Source organism: Rana temporaria, chromosome 7 (assembly GCF_905171775.1).
Source record: "Rana temporaria chromosome 7, aRanTem1.1, whole genome shotgun sequence".
NCBI lineage: Eukaryota > Metazoa > Chordata > Amphibia > Anura > Ranidae > Rana > Rana temporaria.
The window spans coordinates 12330826-12353744 of NC_053495.1; the positions used below are offsets into that span (position 1 = coordinate 12330826).

At 45.5% G+C, this 22919-nt stretch overlaps 1 protein-coding gene across 2 annotated transcripts in view; it reads left to right on the forward strand.

Moving 5' to 3' along the window:
- Nucleotides 1-11582: 11582 nt before the first annotated feature.
- Nucleotides 11583-22919, forward strand: part of USP19 (ubiquitin specific peptidase 19) — a 114657-nt gene continuing 103320 nt past the window's right edge. For both annotated transcript variants that reach the window (XM_040358909.1, XM_040358911.1), the window contains exon 1: nucleotides 11583-11860. The gene's annotated coding sequence lies outside the window, so the exon portion shown is untranslated. The remainder of the gene's footprint in view (nucleotides 11861-22919) is intronic.

Here is a 22919-nt window from a genome sequence, read left to right on the forward strand (position 1 = left end):
AGGGAGGGGGGCGAAAGGGGGAAGCCTCCCCAGACCCATAGAAACTCCAGGTAGAACTACCACATCTAGTACTAATAACAGTCACTAACTTTGCCCTGTAATGTCCTGTTAAAAAAAAAAAAAAAAAAAGAAAGAAGGGCACATACTGTGCCTCCCAGTGCCCTCCCTCCCCGGGTGCTCCCTTTCCCTAGGTTTCTCCAAATTACTACTTCACAACTTATATTCAACCTTTAACCTTGGCCCATACTTAGGCCTTACATAACCTTTATTCTCCCTACATTCGAATGGGAGTATTAATAGTTGATACTGATTGTAATTACACAATATTCAACCCCTTAATAACCCCCCAATAGTTTAATCATGGCATCCGTGAGATCCCCCCCTAATAGATCCGAATCATTTACATTTACCAATCCATCAGGATAGGCTCAGGAAGAGTTCAGGATGGGTTCATACTAAGTCTACAGTTCCAATCTTACCCCCCACCTCCCTCCCCATCTTTCTCTAATAGACTACCATCCCTAACCCCTTAAAAAGCCCCCTCCCGCCCCCCCCCCCCTAGTGTCCCTGTGCTCTTCATGTGCTTTCCTTTACAACCTAGATCCCAGGTAAACTGAATTAAACAGTGTCCAAACAGAAACAGGAATATTATTTGTATACCCCCAAAGTGGGAGTGAGGGCAGAGGAGAGCATACAAACTCAGACCCCCCCCTCCCCCATCCTATGTGTTGTAATAAGTGATCCCCCCCCCCCCCCCCATAATGAGAAGCATGGACAGCATGCACTCCTCTCTACCAACTTACTACCTCAGTGTCTAAAAAAAAAAAAAAAAAAAAAATAGATATAGCAAACAACGAAAAGAAAAAGTAAATAAATAAAACAAGCAAATAGACCACCCACCCCCCCACCCCACCCCTACTACTTACTCCGAGCCTATATCACTATTTAGGTTACTAATTTCTTAGTATAGGTCGGGGATCCCCAGGATGCCAGGAAAACAAGATCGAGAGAAAAAAAAGGGGGGTCTGCCACTCTACCAGGATTGACACAAAAAAAAAAGAAAAAAAAAAAAAAAAAAAAAAAATAAAAAAAAAAGGAGAATTATGCATATAAAAGGAGAACAGTTCACTTCTGCTTTCCTGACTTCACATCATATGTTTAGGCCTTATTATATATCATTTTTATCATGATACATCCCCGTGCACCCGGTAGTACACCCTCCCCCCGTCTCCCCAACCCACCCTCCCTCCTTGAGACCCTCCCTCCCTGTAACCCCCAAAAAAAAAAAGGAGAAAAAAAGAGAAAAACCCCCAAACAGAACAAACCCACTACTATACCTTATACCCCCCTCCCACCTTACCCCACTTACCCCAAACCCCAAAGATTACCAATGTGTTACCCTTACCTTCCCAAAAACCCTAGTTCAGGACTTGAGCATAACCACCAAAAAAAAAAAAAAAAAAACACATTTGACATGACTATATATCAATTGTCTAAATGACTATCCAAACAGGGCAAGTATATACTTTCCTCAAATTATATCGTCTATATACTTTCCTCTATCTTAAATCAATAATAAACCTGGCATTTCATTTTCATACCCTCCCTCCCCCGCTCTCTCGCTCAAAAAAAAAAAAAAAAAAAAAAAAAAGACAAATCAAAGAGAAAAAAGGCCCAGGAGAGCGGGGGGAGGGGAGGACACCCAAAAAAAAAGAAAAAAAGGAAAAAACAAAAAGTTGGTCCAGTTCTACCCCAATTTCCCCCTCCCTCCTCCTCTCAAGATTCAAAGTCACTTAACATCTACTGTTCTGGGGTTCAGTTGTAGCCAGTCGGGGACCGCAAATGGTTCCATCTCCAGGAATGTGTAAAGACCTGGGAGGTCTACCCTTGAGCGAAGCCAAAAAGATACCTGTCCTTTTTTAATGAGCACTGACATCGGGAACCTCCATCTATACGACCCTCCCCAGGCCTTCACCCTGTCTAAGACGGGACGGAGCAGCGCTCGTCTATGAAGGGTGGCATTGGATAAGTCAGGTAAAATCTTCACAGTAGTTCCCTGGAAGTCAATTGGACCGGCCTCCCATGCCCTCCGAAGGATTGCCTCCCTATGTGGAAAATAATGTAGTCTACAAATTACATCCCGCGGGCGTCTACTGTCCTTTGATTTAGGGCCGAGGGCCCTATGCACTCTGTCCATCTCATAATTTACTAAGGTAGAATCGTTCATCAAGTTCTGCAAAATCCCCTTAATAATTTCTTGTAGGTCCTCCTGGTCTGCCGGTTCTGGAACACCCCGAACCCGTATGTTGTTGCGTCGATTCCTATCCTGGAGCTCTTCCAATTGCAGTTGGAGAGAGATCGACACATCCCTGTGCATATCTCTCTCACTCTCTAGCAGCCCCACCCGTGTCTCCAGGGCCTTCAGCCCGGTCTCTCCCACCGATGTACGGGCCTCTAGCTCTTTTATTTCACCCCGGACTTGTTCAAAGTCCCTAGTATGTGCCTCTTCCACTTTAATAATCAAGTCAGTAATATCGGCCCTGGTAGGGAGTGCTTGAATCAAGGTCTTCAAAACATCAATCTCACTCTTCAGCCCCCCACCCTCCCGGGGGGGGAGGGGTGCCGAGGCCCCCGGTGAGACCGCCGAAGAACGAGGACTCAGTGGCGGAACCTGTAGAACCTCCATATCTGATCTAATGGACATTTGATACTGAGGTACAGTCCTGTTGAGGGCACCAGTTATCAGCCCCTTACCGTCCAGTACCCCGCTCTTACCTTCGGGGAGGCGACCCCCCCAGCAGGGGCTCTATCATGGCTGTATGTGACATGGCTGTTTGCTGACTTTGTTAACTTATGGCTGTACTGTATATAACAGACTGTAACACAGCACAGCCATAACAAAGTCAGCAGCCATGAGACACAGAGCCAGGATAGAGCCCCTACTTACATAACTGTGCTGCCTGTAAAGACTATTGTAATGCTAATGATAACCTGCTGAGTTCTATTCTAAGGACACAGTGAGGACTCTATGCTTTATTATTTACTCACTGTGTCCACTGCAGCCAGGCTCTCCTTCATGTCAGCCTCCTTGCATCTCAGCACCTGAGAACGGAATCATAATATCACTCCGCCGGCCAGAACTAATTGAGTGAGTAGTGACTGCTGCATATCCATCCGCTCCCGAAAATGAAGAAATAGTCCCTTCTCTGTGCGCACCTGGGCCCCTCTGTTGATGCTGATGGGGCCCAGAAAAATGGTATAACCCCGCTCCATAACACAAGTAGGAGCGGGGGAGAAGTTTACCAAGCTTTATTTTTTTGTTTTTTATTTAATGTAGCAATGAGCTGTAATGCTGGCCGGGCCCCTCTATGCAGCTGATAGGGCCGGGCCCCGTACACCAGGGCTGGCTGTACTGCCCTATCAGCGGCCCTGCACACAATGCTCCGGTTCTCTGTCCTCCTCCTGGATTACACTGCTGCCTTATACACACAATGCTCTGGCTCCCTTTCAAAACTTTATTAAACTCCTCTGGGGGTCCAGCAGGACTCCAAAGTTGCTGGCGAGCAGACTCTAGGACTGAAAACCACCCAATCACATTATAATACATCTCCATAAGGTTCAGCGCTCCTACATCACAAAGATTACACCACTTTCACCTACAGGTAAGCCTAGATTAAGGCTTACCTGTAGGTGCTGGAAATATCTCCTAAACCTACACGGTTTAGGAGAGATTTACAATTTCCTCGTACGGCGATTTCTTCTGCGCATGCGCCGGTGTATTCGGGGCATGCGCACTCTAGAAAGGGCACACTGTGCCATTTCTGAATGGCGGCTCCCGCGCGCAATGCACGGGAGTGACGCCACGTGACTCCGGCCTGTCACAGAACCGGAGTCTGTGGCCCCCGGAAGCAAGAGGGTGAAAGATGGACACTTCCAGCCAGCGAGGCTTCGGTTTCAGGTAAGTGACACATAATGGGCTACTATGCGATGCAATTGCATAGTAGCCTATTATGTTTTACCTTTGCAGGGAAAAAAAGAGGAAGTAATACCCATCAGGGTTTACTTCCTCTTTAAGGGGTAGAGGAACAGGTTATATTACCTACTCTATCCCCCCATTTAGGCCTGCTCTGGTGTCCCATGAATACGTTTTTAGAGTCCCATGAATACGTTTTTATAACGAAACATGTCGGGGTATTGCCATACAGTCTAATTTTACTAGTGAGTGCTGCGTTTTTGGATGCAGAGTGCGTTTGAAGTTTTTTTATTTAAGTGGATGTGCAGCTGCATCTGACAGAAGTCCATGGCACCGTGAGTAGGAGAATTGGTTTCACTTTTTCTCGCTGATCGGGGGTCCGCCGTGACCGCTTCTCACCATTTTGACGTTTGAAGGAGTTTCTTGATGTGATATTCTGCTGTTTTACAAGATTTTGTTTGTGAGTGCACTGTTTGAAGTTTTATTTTGGTGTGCTATTAAACCTTTGATGGTATCACACTATTTGCACTTCTTTTGTCTCTCTCTGACATATATGTGGAACTGATTGGATGTCATATTTGGATTACATCTTTATTGACGGGAACAACTACATCTGATAAGGTTTTTTGTGCCAAAACACGAGAGTGTGAGGCATACCTATCCGGTGAGTGTCCATTTGATGGGGGAGGAATCACTGAGCACTGTCGGGTGTGGTGGAAGTTTTTGAAAAAAATTTGAAGATCGCAGGATCCTTATACACATGAACTTTGCTTTGTTTGGCCACATTCTAAATTTTTTAAAGACTGTCTCTTGCACTTTCAGTGCGTTCACTTCACGTTTAAGTCAATCACGGGTGTTTATTATTACAGTCACAGTTTAGTGTTTATTTCTTAAACTGGATATATTTTGTTTATTATCACTGTATATCATTACATATGGGTTGTAGTAATGTATTTTATATAGTCAAATATTCACAGTTATTTGATAGCGCTGTTTTAATTTGTTGACACTCCTTAGAGAGTTTCATCATCTTACATTCTTTTTGTTCACTTATTATCTTCTAAACAGCAGCTAGGCATCATCCACTCCTCCATAGGCGCAACGGTGGGCGACTTTTTAGGGCGCATTCTATAGATCACCCATTGTTACTAATTGCATAGTAGCCTATTATGTTTTACCTTTGCAGGGAAAAAAAGAGGAAGTAATACCCATCAGGGTTTACTTCCTCTTTAAGGGGTAGAGGAACAGGTTATATTACCTACTCTATCCCCCCATTTAGGCCTGCTCTGGTGCTGCATTCATCTTCCCAAAGCCTCCATCTGTGAGCGGTCCCTTGTGTCCTTATGTACAATGCAGGGTCATTAATCCTGCATTGTACATGGAGGGGGCAAGTGTGTGACCGTGACTGGGAGCTACATAGAGAGAAGACTTTGTGGAATTCATCACCCTGATGGAGGGAGGAATAAGGTAAGTGTCACTCCTTATCACTGCACCCCTAGACATAATTAGCATTTAACACTTGCAGTGTGTGTGGGGGGCTATTTTTTATGTCGTGCCCTTATTTGGGCTTTAAAGTGATTGTAAAGGCAGAAGGTTTTTACCTGAGCCCTCTCTTGATCCAACGACGTGCGCAAGTGCCGAAGCTGCAGATATTGGCTCCCGCTGCTGTCAATCAGAGCCAGTAATGAATGCCCCCAGTTGCAGGAGGAGAAGCCAGGAGCGCCGGTGGAGGACACCAGAAGAGGAGGATCAGGCTGCTCTGTGAAAAACCATTAGAGCAGGTAAGTATAACCTTTAATATTAATTTAAAGTGTTAGTAAACCCACAACTCTGCATTCGCTATATCTGGTCCCCCACAGTACACAGAACATGGAAATGGAATTATTTTAGTAAATATAAACTGCTAAACACCTTTTCTCATCAGCAGTATATAGCAGTCTTGTGACTTCTATCAGTGTCTGAGTAAAGCTTGTAGGAGGAGTTTTCATTCTACAACTGACTGTTCTCTCAGGATGCAGGACCCCAGACCCTCTTTCTGGACAGTGCTGATTGGCCCTGTGCTGGTCACATGCACCCTCCCAGAAAAAAAAACTCTCTAGCAATACACACCAAACTGAGCATGTGCAGCTTGTCCCCTGGTGTATATAGGTTAGAGTGGCTTAAAGCGGTAGTTCCCCCTCAAAAATTTTTTTACCCTTAGATTGATGCTCATTTTGTCTAGGGGAATCGGCTAGTTTTTTTAAAATCGAAGCAGTACTTACCGTTGTAGAGAGCGATCTTCTCCGCCACTTCCGGGTATGGTCTTCGGGTATGGGCGTTCCTTCTTGATTGACAGGCTTCCGATGGTCGCATACATCGCGTCACGATTTTCCGAAAGTAGCCGAACGTCGGTGCGCAGGCGCCGTATAGAGCCGCGCCGACGTTCGGCTTCTTTCGGCTACTCGTGACGCGATAGATGCGACCGTCGGAAGCCTGTCGGAAGCCTGTCAATCAAGAAGGAACGCCCATACCCGAAGACCCATACCCGGAAGCGGGGGAGAAGATCGCTCTCTACAACGGTAAGTACAGCTTCGATTTTAAAACAACTAGCCGATTCCCCTAGACAAAATGAGCATCAATCTAAGGGTAAAAAAAATTTGAGGGGGAACTACCGCTCAACCAAAATACTGTCAGAATTCATCAAGGATGTACGAACGTTTGTCACACTCATCCAATGATTAAATGGACACCATCATATGTTTATCTTATGCCTAGTACACACGATCGATTTTCCCGATGGCCAAAAGACCGCCGGGAAAACCGAGGGGAAGACCGAGAACTGGCTCCGTCCCTTTTCCCCTTGTACACACGGCCGGTTTTACCGACAGGAAAACTGCTGAGCTTTGGTCGGGAAAACCGACCGTGTGTATGCTCCCATAGGAAAACTGCGGGGAAAAAACGCTGCAATTCGCGGCGAGAAAAAAGAGAACATGTTCTCATTTTTTAAACCGCAGTTTTCCTGTCGGGAAAACTGCTAAGGAGCATAAACACGCCCGTTTTTTCCGGCCAAAGGAAAACACGGCAGTTTTCCAGACGGGAAAAACAATCGTGTGTACTAGGCATTACTTTTTTCTTGTTTTCTTGTTCCAGGTTCAGGATCATTAAAAAATGCTTCCCTACCCCTCAGGAGCCAAAGGGGTAGGGAAGCATCTTTTAACGATCATGGACCTGTTCAAAAATTATTCACGCATTATCTCCACTATTTTACATCTACTCTACATGAAGAAACAAAACACAGTGAAAAAAAGAAGTAAGATAAACGTATGATGGGGTCCATTTAATCATTGGATGGGTGTGACAAACGTTCGTACATCCTTGATGAATTCTGACAGTATTTTGGTTGTTAAAGGTGTTGCAAAGGTTTGTTTTTTATTTTCTAAATAGGTTACATTAAGCTACTGCATTGTTGGTTCACTTACCTTTTCCTTTCATTTCCCTTCTAAATGTTTTTTGTCTTTGTCTGAATTTTTCACTTCCTGTTCCTCCTCAGTAAGGTGTTCTAAATGACTTTCCACCGCTCGGAAGAAGAAGAAGGGAATTGAGAAATTCAAACAAAGAAAAAAAAAATTTAGACGGGAAATGGAAGGAAAAGGTAAGTGACCCAACAATGCACTAGCTTAAAGGAACCAATTTAGAAAATAAAAGACAAACCTTTACAACCCTTTTAAGCCACTCTAACCTGTATACACCATCAGCACTGCCTCCTATTGTAGTATCTCCCTCTGTGTGTGATTTATAAAAGTAAATGCTGCAAATACCTAATTTCACTGCCGAGATTACAATCACATGACCGGCCAGCTTTCTCCTTTCCTCCTCTGAGAGATGCAGTGGGCGGGGCTGAGATTCCCCTGCTGATGTCCGTCTGGAGGGGAGGAGGAGAGAGCTGCCTGGTGATGTGATCGCAATCTCGGCTCTTAACCCCCCTGGCGGTATTCCCGAGCGTGACTCGGGGTGGGTTTTTCATGTTACGATCGGGCTAGATATGCAGAGGCTAGATATGCAGAGCCTGCAGCGTGCGCTGGCTTACCTTGTCCTGGATCCAGCGATGTCACCGCGCTGTGTGAGTGAGTGGGACCTCGCTCGATTCACACAGCGTCCTCCTGTGCCGCCGATCTCCGTTCCCTGCGACGTTACGACGCACGGGAGCGGAGATCGGCACCAAATTCAAAAAGGTAAACAAACACTATACATACAGTATACTGTAATCTTATAGATTACAGTACTGTATGTAAAAAACACACCCCCTTGTCCCTAGTGGTCTGCCCAGTGTCCTACATGTTCTTTTATATAATAAAAAAACTGTTCTTTCTCCCTGCAAACTGTAGATTGTCCATAGCAACCAAAAGTGTCCCTTTATGTCAAAAATAGTTTTAGATCAGCTAAAAAACAGCGATAATAAATTATAATCACTTGCAGAATTGTGCGATAGCGATTTGTGGGAAAATTCGTCATAAAAAAAATAAAATAATGACAGCGACAATTTTGCAACTGAGAAAATGTCAGTGATTTTGATTTGATTACATTATTGAATATTTTTTATTATAATTATATTATTATTTGTTATAATTATTTATAATTATTTATTATATTATAATTTATAATTTTGTTTTTAAAAAAATGTCATACCCGGGATGCCTATTAGATTCTTGTTTGGTCAGATTTAAGTGAGTTATTCCTAAGAATTACAGGCCTACAGTATTAAATGCCAAATTTCCTTGCAAATAATTGTACCGCTTTCGGTACGTAATTCCAGACAGAATCATACCGCCAGGGAGGTTAAATAAGGTATTTACAGCATTTATAAATCATTCACAGAGGGGGACACTGCAATAGGAGGCAGTGCTGATGGTGTATACAGGTTAGTGTTATGAAAGCAGCAGGAGGGGGAGGGGCGGCTCACACACAGACAGAGAGGGGAGGGGGAGGAGGACACAAGAGCAGAGAGGCAAGCAGAGAGCGGGCTGCTGATGACAGAGGCACGTAAACTGACCCCGGTGTCAGGGCTCAGCAGCCATGCTACACCGTGATCAGTTTACAGAGGGGTGGGGAGAAACTGGCAGGATCAGCCAGGTTTTTTAGGTGTTACAGGGGGCCAAATGACACAGGACAAGCACTGTGTCATATAACATGCTTTGAAGGAGCAGGATCCATTTTTTCTAGGGGCCATAACGCAGTATTTTTCTGAAATAGGAAAAATTACACATTATGGCCACTAGATGGAGCTGAAGATCATAGAAGAAATCACTGTAATCACTGCAAGGGGTTGTAAAGATACAATTTTTTTTCCCTAAATATCTTCCTTTACCTTAGTGCAGTCCTCCTTCACTTACCTCATCCTTCCATTTTGCTTTTAAAGGTCCTTATTTCTTCATTTGTCCCTCATTTTGATCTGATCTATAGAGTTGTATATAAAATGCACTTTTAACTATCAAAAAGTGTTTTCCAGTGCTAAACCTGTCATCTGATTTCTAAATTGCTGATTTGTAAATGATAAAAGCCAATATAAAGGAATAGTAGTAGTAAATAAAGCACTTGTAGGTTTAACCACTTGCCGCCCGCCAATGACAAATCGACGTCGGCAAAGTGGTTGTAGAATCCTGACAGGACGTCCTCAGGATTCTCAGCCGCTGCGCGCCCCCGGGGGCGCGCATCGCGGCGATCGTTGTTGCAGGGTGTCAGTCTGACACCCCGCAACACCGATCTCGGTAAAGAGTCTCTCACGGAGACTCTTTACCACGTGATCAGCCGTGTCCAACCACGGCTGATCACGATGTAAACAGGACGAGCCGTTGATGGCTCTTCCTCACTCGCGTCTGACAGACGCGAGTAGAGGAGACCCGATCGGCGGCTCTCCTGACAGGGGGGGTTCGCGCTGATTGTTTATCAGCGCAGCCCCCCCTCGGATCGCCACATGGACCACCAGGGAAGCCCACCCTGGACCACCAGGGAAGGGCAACAAAAAAAAAGTATTGGAAAAAAAAAAAAGTATTGAAAAAAATAATAAAAAAGTCTGAAAAAAAAAGCAATAAAAAAGATGCCAATCTCAGTGCCCATAAATGGGCACTGACTGGCAACATGTGTAAATCAGTGCCGCCCACAGTGTCCATCAGTGCCACACCACAGTGTCCATCAGTGCCACCCCACAGTGTCCATCAGTGCCACCCCACAGTGCCCATCCATGCCCAGTGCCCATCTGTGCCACCCATAATCATCCATCAGTGCCGCCCATGAGTGCCCATCTGTGCCGCCTATGAGTGCCCAGTGCTGCCCATGAGTGCCCATCAGTGCCGCCCATGAGTGCCCATCAGTGCCGCCTATGTGTGCCCATCAGTGCCGCCTATGTGTGCCCATCAGTGCCGCCTATGTGTGCCCATCAGTGCCGCATACCAGCGCCGCCAATCAGTGCCACCTCATCTGTGCCTGTCAGTACTACCTCATCGATGTCCATCAGTGCCATCTCATCAGTGCCGCCATATCAGTGCCCGTAATTGAAAGAGAAATCTTACTTATTTACAAAAAAATTAACAGAAAAAAATAAAAACTTAATTTTTTTTCCAAATTTTCAGTCTTTTTTTAGTTGTTGCGCAAAAAAAAAAAAAAATCGCAGAGGTGATCAAATACCACCAAAAGAAAGCTCTATTTGTGGGGAAAAAAAGGACGCCAATTTTGTTTGGGTACAGTGTAGCACGACCGCGCAATTGCCATTCAAAGTGCGACAGTGCTGAAAGCTAAAAATTGGCTTGGGCGGGAAGGTGCGTAAGTGCCCGGTATGGAAGTGGTTAAACAATCTTGTTTTTTTTTTACAATTCTCCTTTAAGTGGGTGTGGCAAGGGGTGTGTCCTATGCCTGCATGCTTTTGCTGATAGGTGTCCCTCATTCCTATCTCAAAAAGTTGGGAGGTATGTAAATATATATATATATATATATATATATATATATATATATATATATATATATATATGTGTGTATATGTATGTATATATATATATATATCTTGTATAATTGGCTCACTGATTTTCCCAGATGTTTGCACTAGGATACAAATTATTATTTTGTATTATTTATTTATTTTTATTATTATTATTTATTATTATTATTATTTTTTATTTGCTCTTTTTTTCCCCACAAAAGTGGAGTCACCCTTTAAATGCCCCCAAAAGAAAGCTCTATGTGTGCGGGGGGAAAAAATGATAAAAACGTTGTTTTGGTACAGTGTTGCATGATGACCGCGCAATTGTCATTCGAAGTGCGACAGCGCAGAAAGCTAAAAATTGGCCTGGGCAGGAAGGTGGTTAAAAAAAAATTAACCAAAGTACAAAAAAAAATCCAGGGGTGGGTAGTGATAAATTGGAGGAATTATCGCCTAAATAAAAAAGGTGTCTTCAAATACAGCAGGTCACAGACCGACATTTTCTTGTAGACCATCGGCCATATAGCCACCACGTGACCCACTGACGGAACGCTAGAGCGCCCTACGTACGCCGCCATTTTCTTGTAGACCATTGCAGGGCTGAGGTAACGTCAGGTCCCCCACGTGACCCCCGCTGACAGAAGGCACACACACACACAGGCTTTGCCGTCTCCGCCCCCGCCTCACGTGACTACCCGAGGAGCTCCCCCTTGGTCACGTGCTCGGAGACTGGAAGCTTCAGGAAGTACGTCCAGAAGGAGGTCTGTGGATGTTCTCAGGGCCCCGTTGGGGGAGGGGGGAAACCCGACCGAGCGGTGAGAGGAGGAGGCGGAGGAGGACTGTACGAGGCTCCCGAGGCGGAGAAGACGAGAGGGGGGGAGAGGCTGGACTCGTCTCCAGCGGAGGCCTCCCGCGGTTTCTGAAGAAGGCCGGAGAGGGTGAGTCAGCGGGGGCGAGTCCCTGTATGAGGGGGGGAACCAAATGTGTCCGGACCGGCGGGGGAGGGAGCAGAGAGGGGGGAGGACTGAGGGGGAGCGGAGCCCTGACATCCGGTGGGGGAGCTTTATTTGTAAACAACACAGATCAGCCGGAACATTGTGACAGGTGGAGGAACACGGATCGTCTCATTACAAAGGAGAGTGGGCGGGATGTATGAGGCAACAAGTGAGCGTGTTGTCCCTGAAGTTGATGTTGTGTATGGGGGGGGTGGGGTGGGTGGTGTGTAGCCGCAGACCGGTCCTGGTGTCCATGGTGACCCCCTGTCCTCAGCCAGAGGCGCCTACAATGGGCACGTGAGGATCAGAACCGGACCACGGAGCAAGGTGACCCGTTCTGAAGAATCCAAGAATGGATTGAGGAATTTGTGGTGTTGACTTGGCCTCCAAGATCTTTAGATCTCAATCCAAATTGAGCATTTGTGGGATGTGCTGGAAAAACAAGTCCGATCCGTGTGTGTGTGTATTTATTTATATATATATATATATTTTTAGCAGAGACCCTAGGGAAAAAAATGACGAACGTTACAATATTTTTATGTCGCAATGTATTTGCGTCTATGGACGTCCTGCAGGATTTCATGCCGGCGTGGGGCCGCGCCGCTATCGGTCATGCGGGGTGTCAGTCTGACACCCTGCATCTCCGATCTCGGTAAAGAGCCTCCGGCGGAGGCTCTTTACCGCGTGATCGGCTGTGTCCAATCACGGCTGATCACGATGTAAACAGGAAGAGCCGTTGATTGGCTCTTCCTCACTCGCGTCTGACAGACACGAGTAGAAGAGAGCCGATCGGCGGCTCTCCTGACAGGCGGGGTTCGCGCTAATTGTTTATCAGCGCAGCCCCCCCTCGGATGCCAACACTGGACCACCAGGGAGTGCCCCCCGGTGCTCAATAGAGCAAAAAAAAAAAAAAAAACACCAATAAAAATAACACAATCGATGCCAATCAGTGCCCACAAATGGGCACTGATTGGCAACATGGGCACTGGCTCAAATGATGCCCAGCAATGCTATCAATGCCACCCCTGAGTGTCCATCAGTGCCACCCAGTGTCCATCAGTGCCACCTTAGTGCCCATCTATGCCCAGTGCCCACCTATGAGTGCCCATCGGTGCCTACCAGCGCCGCCTATCGGTGCCTACCAGGCCAGCGCCGCCTCATCGGTGCCCTTCAGTGCCGCCATATCAGTGCCCATCAGCACCACCTCATCGGTGCCCTTCAGTGCCGCCATATCAGTGCCCATAATTGAAGAAAAAAACTTGCTTATTTACAAAAAAAATTAACAGAAAAAAATAAAAACGTAATTTTTTTCAAAAATGTCAGTCTTTTTTTAGTTGTTTATCAGCGCAGCCCCCCTCCCTCGGATGCCAACACTGGACCACCAGGGAGTGCCCCCCGGTGCTCAATAGAGCAAAAAACAAAAAAAAATTAACACAATCGATGCCAATCAGTGCCCACAAATGGGCACTGACTGGCAACATGGGCACTGGCTGAAATGATGCCCATCAGTGCCACCTTAGTGCCCATCACTGCCCAGTGCCCATCACTGCCGCCTATGAGTGCCCATCACTGCCGCCTATGAGTGCCCATCAATGCCCATCAGCGCTGCCTATCGGTGTCCATCAGTGCCACCTCATCGGTGCCAATCAGTGCACCATATCAGTGCCCATAATTGAAGAAGAAAACTTACTTATTTACAAAAAAAATAACAGAAAAAAATAAAAACTTTATTTTTTTCAAAATTTTGGGTCTTTTTTTAGTTGTTGCGCAAAAAATAAAAAATCGCAGAGGTGATCAAATACCACCAAAATGTGGGAACAAAATGATAAAAATTTCATTTGGGTACAGTGTAGCACGACCGCGCAATTGTCATTCAAATTGCGACAGCGCTGAAAGCTGAAAATTGGCTTGGGCAGGAAGGTGCGTAAGTGCCCCCCGGTATGGAAGTGGTTAACCACTTACAGCCCGGCCTATAGCAAAATGACAGCCGGGCGGTGGTTGCGTTATCTAGACTGGACGTCTCAGCTAAGCACACCCTCCTGCATGCCTGAGCGAAGGGCAGATGGATCACATTAAGTAAATGCGCTACCTGGATCATCTTCTCTTACTCGCGATGTAGAGCTGCGCGATTAATCGCGAAGGATCGAGATTGCGATCTTCTTCCCTTCCCGATCTTCAAAACGGCAAGTCACGATTCTCTCTAACAAGTGCAGAGAGTTCTCACAGCTGGAAAAACAAAATCCAGGCAGCCTGACTAGTTTTTATACAAAACACTAATAAGTAGAAACAAAGTATCTCTTCATTCTTTTATCAAAGGGAAAGAGTGTAGATGAAGGAAGTTTTAACCATTTAAAGACCAAACCTTTTCTGGCATTTGTTGCTTACAAGTAAAAAAAAAAACATAAATTTTCTGCTAGAAAATCACTTGGAACACCCAAACATGATTTATATTTTTTTTTTAGCAGAGACCCTAGATAATAAAATGGTGGTTGTTGCAATATTTTATGTCACACCGTATTTGCGCAGCTGTTTTTCAAACGCAATAAAAAAAAAAAAAACACTTTAATGAATAATAAAAAAAAACGGCAAAGTTAGCCCAATTTTTATAATTTTTTTTGTATAATGTGAAAAAAGATGTTACACCGCGAGAATCGCGATCTTTATTCTGAGCAAAAAAATCGCGATTCTCATTTTAGCCAGAATCGCGCAACTCTATCGAGATGGCTGCGGCCAGAAACGCCAGGGGGGTGTTTTTCCAAGTGATCTCTTAGCAAAATATAGCATGGAGACATGGGTGGGGGGAGTTTGCTTAGAATATTAAAAATGAATAAACCACTTCAGCCCCAGAAGACTTCAGCCCCCCCCCCCCATGACCAGGCCATTTTTTGTGATACGCCACTGCGTCACTTTAACCACTAGCCGACCAGCCGCCGCAGTTTTACGGCGGCAGGTCGGCTCGGCTGCGCGAAATCACGTAATTTAGCATTCCAGCCATTAGGGGCGCGCGCCCCCTGGTGCCGACGCGCGTGCTCGGTGGGCGCGATCACCGCCGGGCACCCGCGATCGCTCGTTACAGAGCGAAGGCCGGGAGCTGTGTGTGTAAACACACAGCTCCCGGTCCTGTCGGGGGGGGGGGGAAATGCCTGACCGTCTGTTCATACAATGTATGAACAGCGATCGGTCATTTCCCCAAGTCAGTCCACCCCCCTACAGTTAGAACACACCCAGGGAACATAATTAACCCCTTCCCTGCCAGTGGCATTTTTACAGTAATCAATGCATTTCTTTAGCACTGATCGCTATAAAAATGTCATTGGTCCCAAAATAGTGTCAAAAGTGTCCGATGTGTCCGCCATAATGTCGCAGTACCGATAAAAATCGCTGATCGCCACCATTACTATAAAAAAAAAAATATATTAATAAAAATGCCATAAAACTATCCCCTATTTTGTAGACGCTATAATTTTTGCGAAAAATATGTAGAATACGTATCGGCCTAAACTGAGGGGAGAAAAAAAGTTTTTTTTATATATTTTTGGGGGATATTTATTATAGCAAAAAGTAAAAAATATTCATTTTTTTTTTTTTAAATTGTCGCTCTATTTTTGTTTATAGCGCAAAAAATAAAAACCGCAGAGGTGATCAAATACCGCCAAAAGAAAGCTCTATTTGTGGGGAAAAAAGGACGCCAATTTTGTTTGGGAGCCACGTCGCACGACCGCGCCATTGTCAGTTTAAAACGACGCAGTGCCGAATCGCAAAAAGTGGCTCGGTCGTTGACCAGCAAAATGGTCCGGGGCTGAAGTGGTTAACCGATACCTGCGCAGTCGTTCAATGCTGTACACACAATTGATGTTTTTTTTTAGAATCCCTTTCATTTATTACAGGATTTTTCTTTTGTTTTTAATGGAGACAAACTGAATCAGTCATTCCCAGCAGCCAAAACCCTCCGCCAAACATTCAGGTTCAGGGCTGACAGCTGTTGTGTTTTGTTTTTTTTCCAACGAAAACTTTTTAGAAAATAACCGACAGCAATTTGTCATTTTATAAATAATTCTGCGGCTATAAATAGAAAGCTGACAGGTTTGGCGGGTTGGGCTCTGTGTACGTCTGCGTGTTGTATGTTTGTTAGACACGGCTTCGTTTCCTCCTATTACATGGCAAAGAGCTGAGAGATAATCGGGAATACATGATCCCGACGTCATTGTTCTCGCCTCTTTTCTCTCCAAGGTGCGCTTCTTGGGCTGATGTAATAAGATGTCATATGAAACCTCTTGAGGTTCGCACCAACCTTGTCCTTGCAATCATCATTGTCATTACTGATTACCTTGTCCTAGTGATCCTTGTTATTTAACCACTTCAATACCAGGGCACTTTCACCCCCTTCCTGCCCAGGCCATCTTTCAGCGCTGTCACAATTTGAATGACAATTGCGCGGTCATGCAACACTTTACCCATGTGAAATTTTAATATTTTTTTCCCACAAATAGAGCTTTCTATTGGTGGTATTTGATCACCTCTGCGATTTTTTTTTTTTTTTTCGCTATAAACAAGAGCGACAATTTTGGAAGAAAAAAGGCAATATTTTTTTTTCTTTTTTCTTAATGAATGGGCTAGATTCAGGTACAATTGCGCTTTTTTTTACGGAGGCGCAGGGCAACGTTTTTGCCCTGCGCCCCCGCAAATTTACTGCGCTGCCCTTGATTCACCGTAAATTGCGTGGGCACCCGGCAAAATGCCCGGCGTAAGCGCGCGCAATTTAAATGATCCCGTAGGGGGCGGGAATCATTTAAATTGGGCGCGTTCCCGCACCGATCGTAGAGCGCATGCTCCGTCGGGGAAACTTTCCCGACGTGCATTGCGGCAAATGACGTCGCAAGGACGTCATTTGCTTCAAAGTGAACGGCGTCCAGCGCCATTCACGAATCACTTACGCAAACTACGTAAATTTGAAATTTCGCGACGCGGGAACGACGGGCATACGTAACATTGGCTGCCCCTGCTAATAGCAGGGGCAGCGTTACACGAAAAACGCCGTACGGAAACGACGTAAACTGCGTACGCAGGGCTCGCGTAACGTTGTGAATCGGTGTTAGTATGCAATTTGCATACTATACGCTGAGCACAACGGGAACGCCACCTAGCGGCCATCGCAAGAATGCAGCCTAAGATATGCGGGCATAAGAGCCTTATGCCGCGCATATTTTAGGCTGCAGTCGGCGTAACGAGGTACCTGAATCGGGAGCATTCGTTACGCCGGGGCAAGTAAGCAATTGCGCTGTGTAACTATGGTTACACAGGCGCAATTGCTTCTTGAATCCAGGCCGATATCACCAAAAATATTTAAAAAAACAAAACAAATTTTTTCCTCAGTTTAGGCCCATACGTATTCTTCTACATATTTTTGGTAAAAAAAAACGCAATAAGCGTATAGTGATTGGCTTGCGCAAAAGTTATAGGCCCAGATTCACAGAGAGCATGGCGCACATTATGCCGCCGTAGAATAACCAATGTACGCTACGCCAACGCAGTGGGGCAAGCATGGAATTCAGCAAGCCAGTGCTCCCAACGCTGTGCCAGCGTGGCATGGGATTCGAAGGCGTACGCCGGCGTAGGTGGAAGTGGGCGTGACCTATGCAAATGAGGCGTTACCCCATGCAAATGATGGGCCGAGCGCTAGACAGATACGCATCACGAACTGCGCATGCGCCGTGACGCGGATGCAACCACGTCGGAAAAACTGCCTAAACTACGCCGGATCACTGTGTACGGCGTGAACGTAACCTACGCCCAGCCAGACACACGTCCAACGTAAAATACGCCGGCTTGTGTTCCCTGGTGCAGACCTTTCGCATGTCTGTTGCCGGGTTGCACCGCATTTATGGGGAATAACTTTATGCCGGACGTACAACTTACGCGCACATCGCGTAGCCTGCGTCGGGCGCCCGCAGGTTCGTGAATCGCCGTATTTCCCTCATTTGCATGTTTCAATGGCTGATCAATGGGAGCGCCATCATGCGTCCAGCCTAAATGTGCGCCCACCCTACGCCGGCGTAGGCAAGTGACGTCGTCGGGGTGAAGCCTGTTTTTAGGCGCATCTTAGTTTGGGGGTCTTGTGCACAGATACGACGGCGCACATTTGCACTTGCGTCGGCGTAACTTGTTATACGTCGGCGTAATTGCTTTGTGAATCCGGGCCATAGCGTCTACAAAATAGGGGATAGATTTTTAGCATTTTTATATTTTTTTTACTAGTAATTGGTGGCGATCTGACTTTTATCGTGACTGCGATATTACGGCGGACACTTTTGACACTATTTTGGGACCATTCACATTTATACAGCGATTGGTGCTATAAATATGCATTGATTACTGTATAAATATGACTGGCAGTGAAGGGGTTAACACTAGGGGGTGATCGAGGGGCTAAATGTGTACCCTAGTGAGTGATTCTAACTGTAGGGGTCTGATGGGGGGGGGGAGGTGACCGGTCGGGGTTCCTATGTACAAGGGACACACCATCAGTCTCCTCTCCCTGACAGGACGTGGATCTCTGTGTTTACACACAGAGATCCACGGTCCTGCTCAGTTACTGGGCAATCGCGGCCGCCGGGCACGCGCGTCGGGTTCCCAGTAACGCGGCGGGTGCGTGCGCCATGTAGTGGTTTGGCAAGGACGTCATATGACGGTGGCCGGTAGTCAAGTGGTGGTCCGGGCAAAAAATTAATTAATATATTAATTTAATTTTTTAATAAAATTAATAAATTGAAAGCCAGCAGCTGCACTTACTGCAGCTGCTGGCTTTTAACAATAGGACGCTTGCCTGTCCTGGAGTCCCTCCATGTCGGCACCGCAGCTGTCGGGTGCTGCCGCCGCCATTGTGGGTAAGGGAACCCGGCAGTGTAGCCTTTCGGCTGCGCATGCGCGAGGCCCCGCACATCTCTCCTATTGGCCCGGGGAGGTGAAGGAAGCCCCGCGGTGACGTCACAGGCTGCGGCAGGGACTCCCGGAAGTGTGAAAAGATACCTGTCCCCCACCCGAAAGGTGTGTTATTATTCGGCTGATCAAGAGGAAGTTCATAACCCTACCCCCAATATGTGATAGACAGAGAATCTAAGGCCCCTTTCACACTGGGGAGTTATTAGAGCGTTATTCGAGCGAAGCCTCATCTGCAATCCCAATGTCCTCGTAAAGCACCGCTAAGACCCTAACGTTTTAGGGCGTTTTTGCAGTGCCTCAGTGTGAAAGGGTAAGGCGTTTTTACAGCGCTTTCAATTCTTTTCAACGGAGAGGGGCGTTTTTGGAGCGTTTTTTTTTCAGCGCCCAAAAGCTGCTCCTAAGATGCTGCTTGCAGGACTCAGTGTTAAAGGGTCCATTGAGATGCATGGAGAGCGTTTTATGAGCGTTTTTAATAGCGCTTTTTTTAACGCTAAAACGCTGTGGCTGCCTGAGCTTTCTGGGCTCAGGCAGCCACAGCCCTCCGATGTGCGCCAGGCCCATCATCCTGCAGTTGTACGGTGGGGAAGCTGATGCCTCCTGGGATATGTGATGTGCAAATCTCAGGAGTCTTCAGGAGCCGGGGCACATCATTATCACCTGAATGAGAGCGATGGAGAACTGGCGGGGGGGACGACAACGACTTCCCAAAAAAGAGTCAAAGGATCCAATAGGTGGAATATATCTACACAAAAACTTGCAACAAAAAGGCCAATAAGCCATGGAGGATGCAGGTGTGGGTGTCTTTCTGTAATGAGCCTTTTTTTTTTTTTTTTTTGCATAAAGACTGGAGTGGTCAGTTGAGTCGGATCAGACAACGATGGGATGTCGGTTGTCTTTGTATTGTACATCTGCCAGAGACCTTGGCTCATCCTTTTGTGTACGTGACTTCCTACCTCTTGTGTCACGAGGAGGCAGCTGCAGGGATGCTAATGCTAATTGACTTAATCTAATAAGCATTGCAAGGTGCAGTAACCTTTTGCTATTGGTTGCCTTTAACTTTTAATGATGTAACCTCCGTGAACTGATTTCTAGTCGCTTCTGATTACTGCAGATTGCTGTTGCTTATAGTACTATTTTATAAATATTTTTGCGAGTTCCTACATATTGGGTATTTGCTGTTGTTTTTTTTTTTTTAACCACTTTTTTTTTTAGCCACTTGGGCAGCTAAAGGACCTGGCCAATTTTTGCCATTCGGCACTGCGTCGCTTTAACTGACAATTGCGCGGTCGTGCGACGTGGCTCCCAAACAAGCTTTCTTTTGGTGGTATTTGATCACCTCTGCGGTTTTTATTTTTTGCGCTATAAACACAAATAGAGCGACAATTTTGAAAAAAAAATCAACATTTTTTACTTTTTCTATAATATCCCCCAAAAATATATAAAACATTATTTTTTTTTCCTCAGTTTAGGCCGATACGTATTCTTCTACCTATTTTTGGTAAAAAAAAAATCGCAATAAGCATTTATCGGTTGGTTTGCGCAAAATTTATAGCGTTTACAAAATAGGGGATAGTTTTATTGCATTTTTAATTTTTTTTTACTACTAATGGCGACGATCAGCGTTTTTTTTTTTCCTGACTGCGACATTATGGCGGACACTTCGGCCAATTTTGACAAATTTTTGAGACCATTGTAATTTTCACAACAAAAAATGCATTTAAAATGCATTGTTTACTGTGAAAATGACAATTGCAGTTTGGGAGTTAACCACAGGGGGCGCTGAAGGGGTTAGGTATGACCTCATCTGTGTTTCTAACTGTAGGGGGTGTGGCTGTAGGTGTGACGTCATTGATTGTGTTTCCCTATATCAGGGAACACACGATCAATGACGGCGCCACAGTGAAGAACGGGGAAGTTGTGTTTACACACGGCTCTCCCCGTTCTTCAGCTCCGGGGACCGATCGCGGGACTCCAGCCGCGTTCGTGTTCCCGGGTCTTCGGACCAGGTCGCGGGAGCGCGCCGCGACCCACGGCTGGGAACTTAAAGAGGACGTACAGGTATGTGCTTGTGCCCAGCTGTGCCATTCTGCCGACGTATATGTGCAGGAGGCAGTCCTTAAGTGGTTAATCAACACTGGTTTTAATTTTTTTTTCTTTGTTTTCCTTTTTCTGTAATAAAATGTTGTAAATAAGTATGTTTTCTGTTTCACTGATGGGGCGGCATGGATGACCGACACTGGTAGGTACGGATTGGCATCCCAGGTGGGCACCTGGAGATGGATTAACTCTTTGTGGCAAGACTGGGCACAGATGATAGGAAATCTTTTACTCCAGGGTTTGACAAATTTGCTTGGAATCTAGGAGCCAGCTAAAAAAGTTAGGAGCCAGAAAACGCAGAAGTGAACACAAACGTGAGCAGCGCCTGCATATGTAAACGGTGTTCAAACCACACATGTGAGGTATCGCCGCGATTGGTAGAGCGAGAGCAATAATTCTAGCCCTAGACCTCCTCTGTAACTCAAAACATGCAACCTGTAGAATTTTTTTAAACGTCGCCTATGGAGATTTTAAAGGGTAAAAGTTTGTCGCCATTCCACGAGCGGACGTAATTTTGAAGCGTGACATGTTGGGTATCAATTTACTCTGCGTAACATTATCTTTCATAATATTAAAAAAAAATGGGGATAACTTTACTGTTGTCTTATTTTTTAATAAAAAAAAGTGTATTTTTTTGCCAAAAAAGTGCGCTTGTAAGACCGCTGCGCAAATACGGCGAGACAGAAAGTATTGCAACGATCGCCATTTTATTCTATAAAGTGTTAGGATAAAAAATATATATATAATGTTTGGGGGTTCTAATTAGAGGGAAGAAGATGGCAGTGAAAATAGTGAAAAATTACATTAGAATTGCTGTTTAACTTGTAATGCTTAACTTGTAATACCAACGGCCACCACCAGATGGCGCCAGCTCACAAAAAAAATAAATATTTTTTTTTTTTTTTTTTGCCCCCCTTCCAATTAATGCAGCATTTCCTCAATTCATTGCAGAGTTCTCATCTCAAGCAGACAGCTGTCAAAAAACAAAAACGGGCAGCCTGCCAAGTCTATCACGACATTGCTCAGGCAAGATAAAGAGAATCATTGTAACATTTTGTTCTTTTAGAATCGGATCAAAGGAATGAACTTCTGTCTGTAGATGAGGGCAGTTTAACCACTTAAAGAGTAAACCTTTTTCTGACATTTTGTTGCTTACAAGTTAAAGCGGTGGTTCACCCTCCATAACAACTTTTTAGCATAAAATTCGGCATAGTAGCGCGAGCTACAGTATGCCTGTCTTTTTTTTTTTTTATCCCCGTACTCACTGTGCACTCGTAGATACAAGATTACTACTCCCCGCGGGGAATGGGCGTTTCTATGGAGAGAGAAGGTGATTGACGGCTGGCTCTGGCACGTCACGCTCCCCGAAGACAGCCGGAACAGGTCTCGGCTCTTCACGGCGCTATATGGCGCCTGCGCACAGACTGTGCGCAAGCGCCGTGAAGCGCCAAGTCCTATTTCGGCTATTTCCGGAGAAGCGTGACGTGCCAAACCCGGCCGTCAATCACCTTCTTTCTCCATAGAAACGCCCATTCCCCGCGGGGAGTCGGAATCTTGTCTTTACGAGTGCACAGTGAGTACGGGGATAAAAAAATAAAGACAGGCATACTGTAGATTGCGCTACTATGCTTTTTTTTTTATTAATAGGGTGAACCCCCGCTTTAAAATCAGTATTGTTGGCTAGAAAATTACTTGGATAGTTAAAAAAAAAAAAAAAAAAAAAATTTTTTTTAAATGCAATCTTTGCCAATCAGTGGCCACAAATGGGCACTGACTGTGCCCAGCAATTCCATCATAAACACCCATCAGTGCCACCCAGTGCCACCTCTTAGTGCCCAATAAAAAACGCAGAGGTGATCAAATACCACCAAAAGAAAGCTCTATTTGTGGGGAAATTTTTTTTTGTTTGGGTACAGCATCGCACGACCGCGCAATTGCCAGTTAAAGCAATGCAGTGCCAAATCGC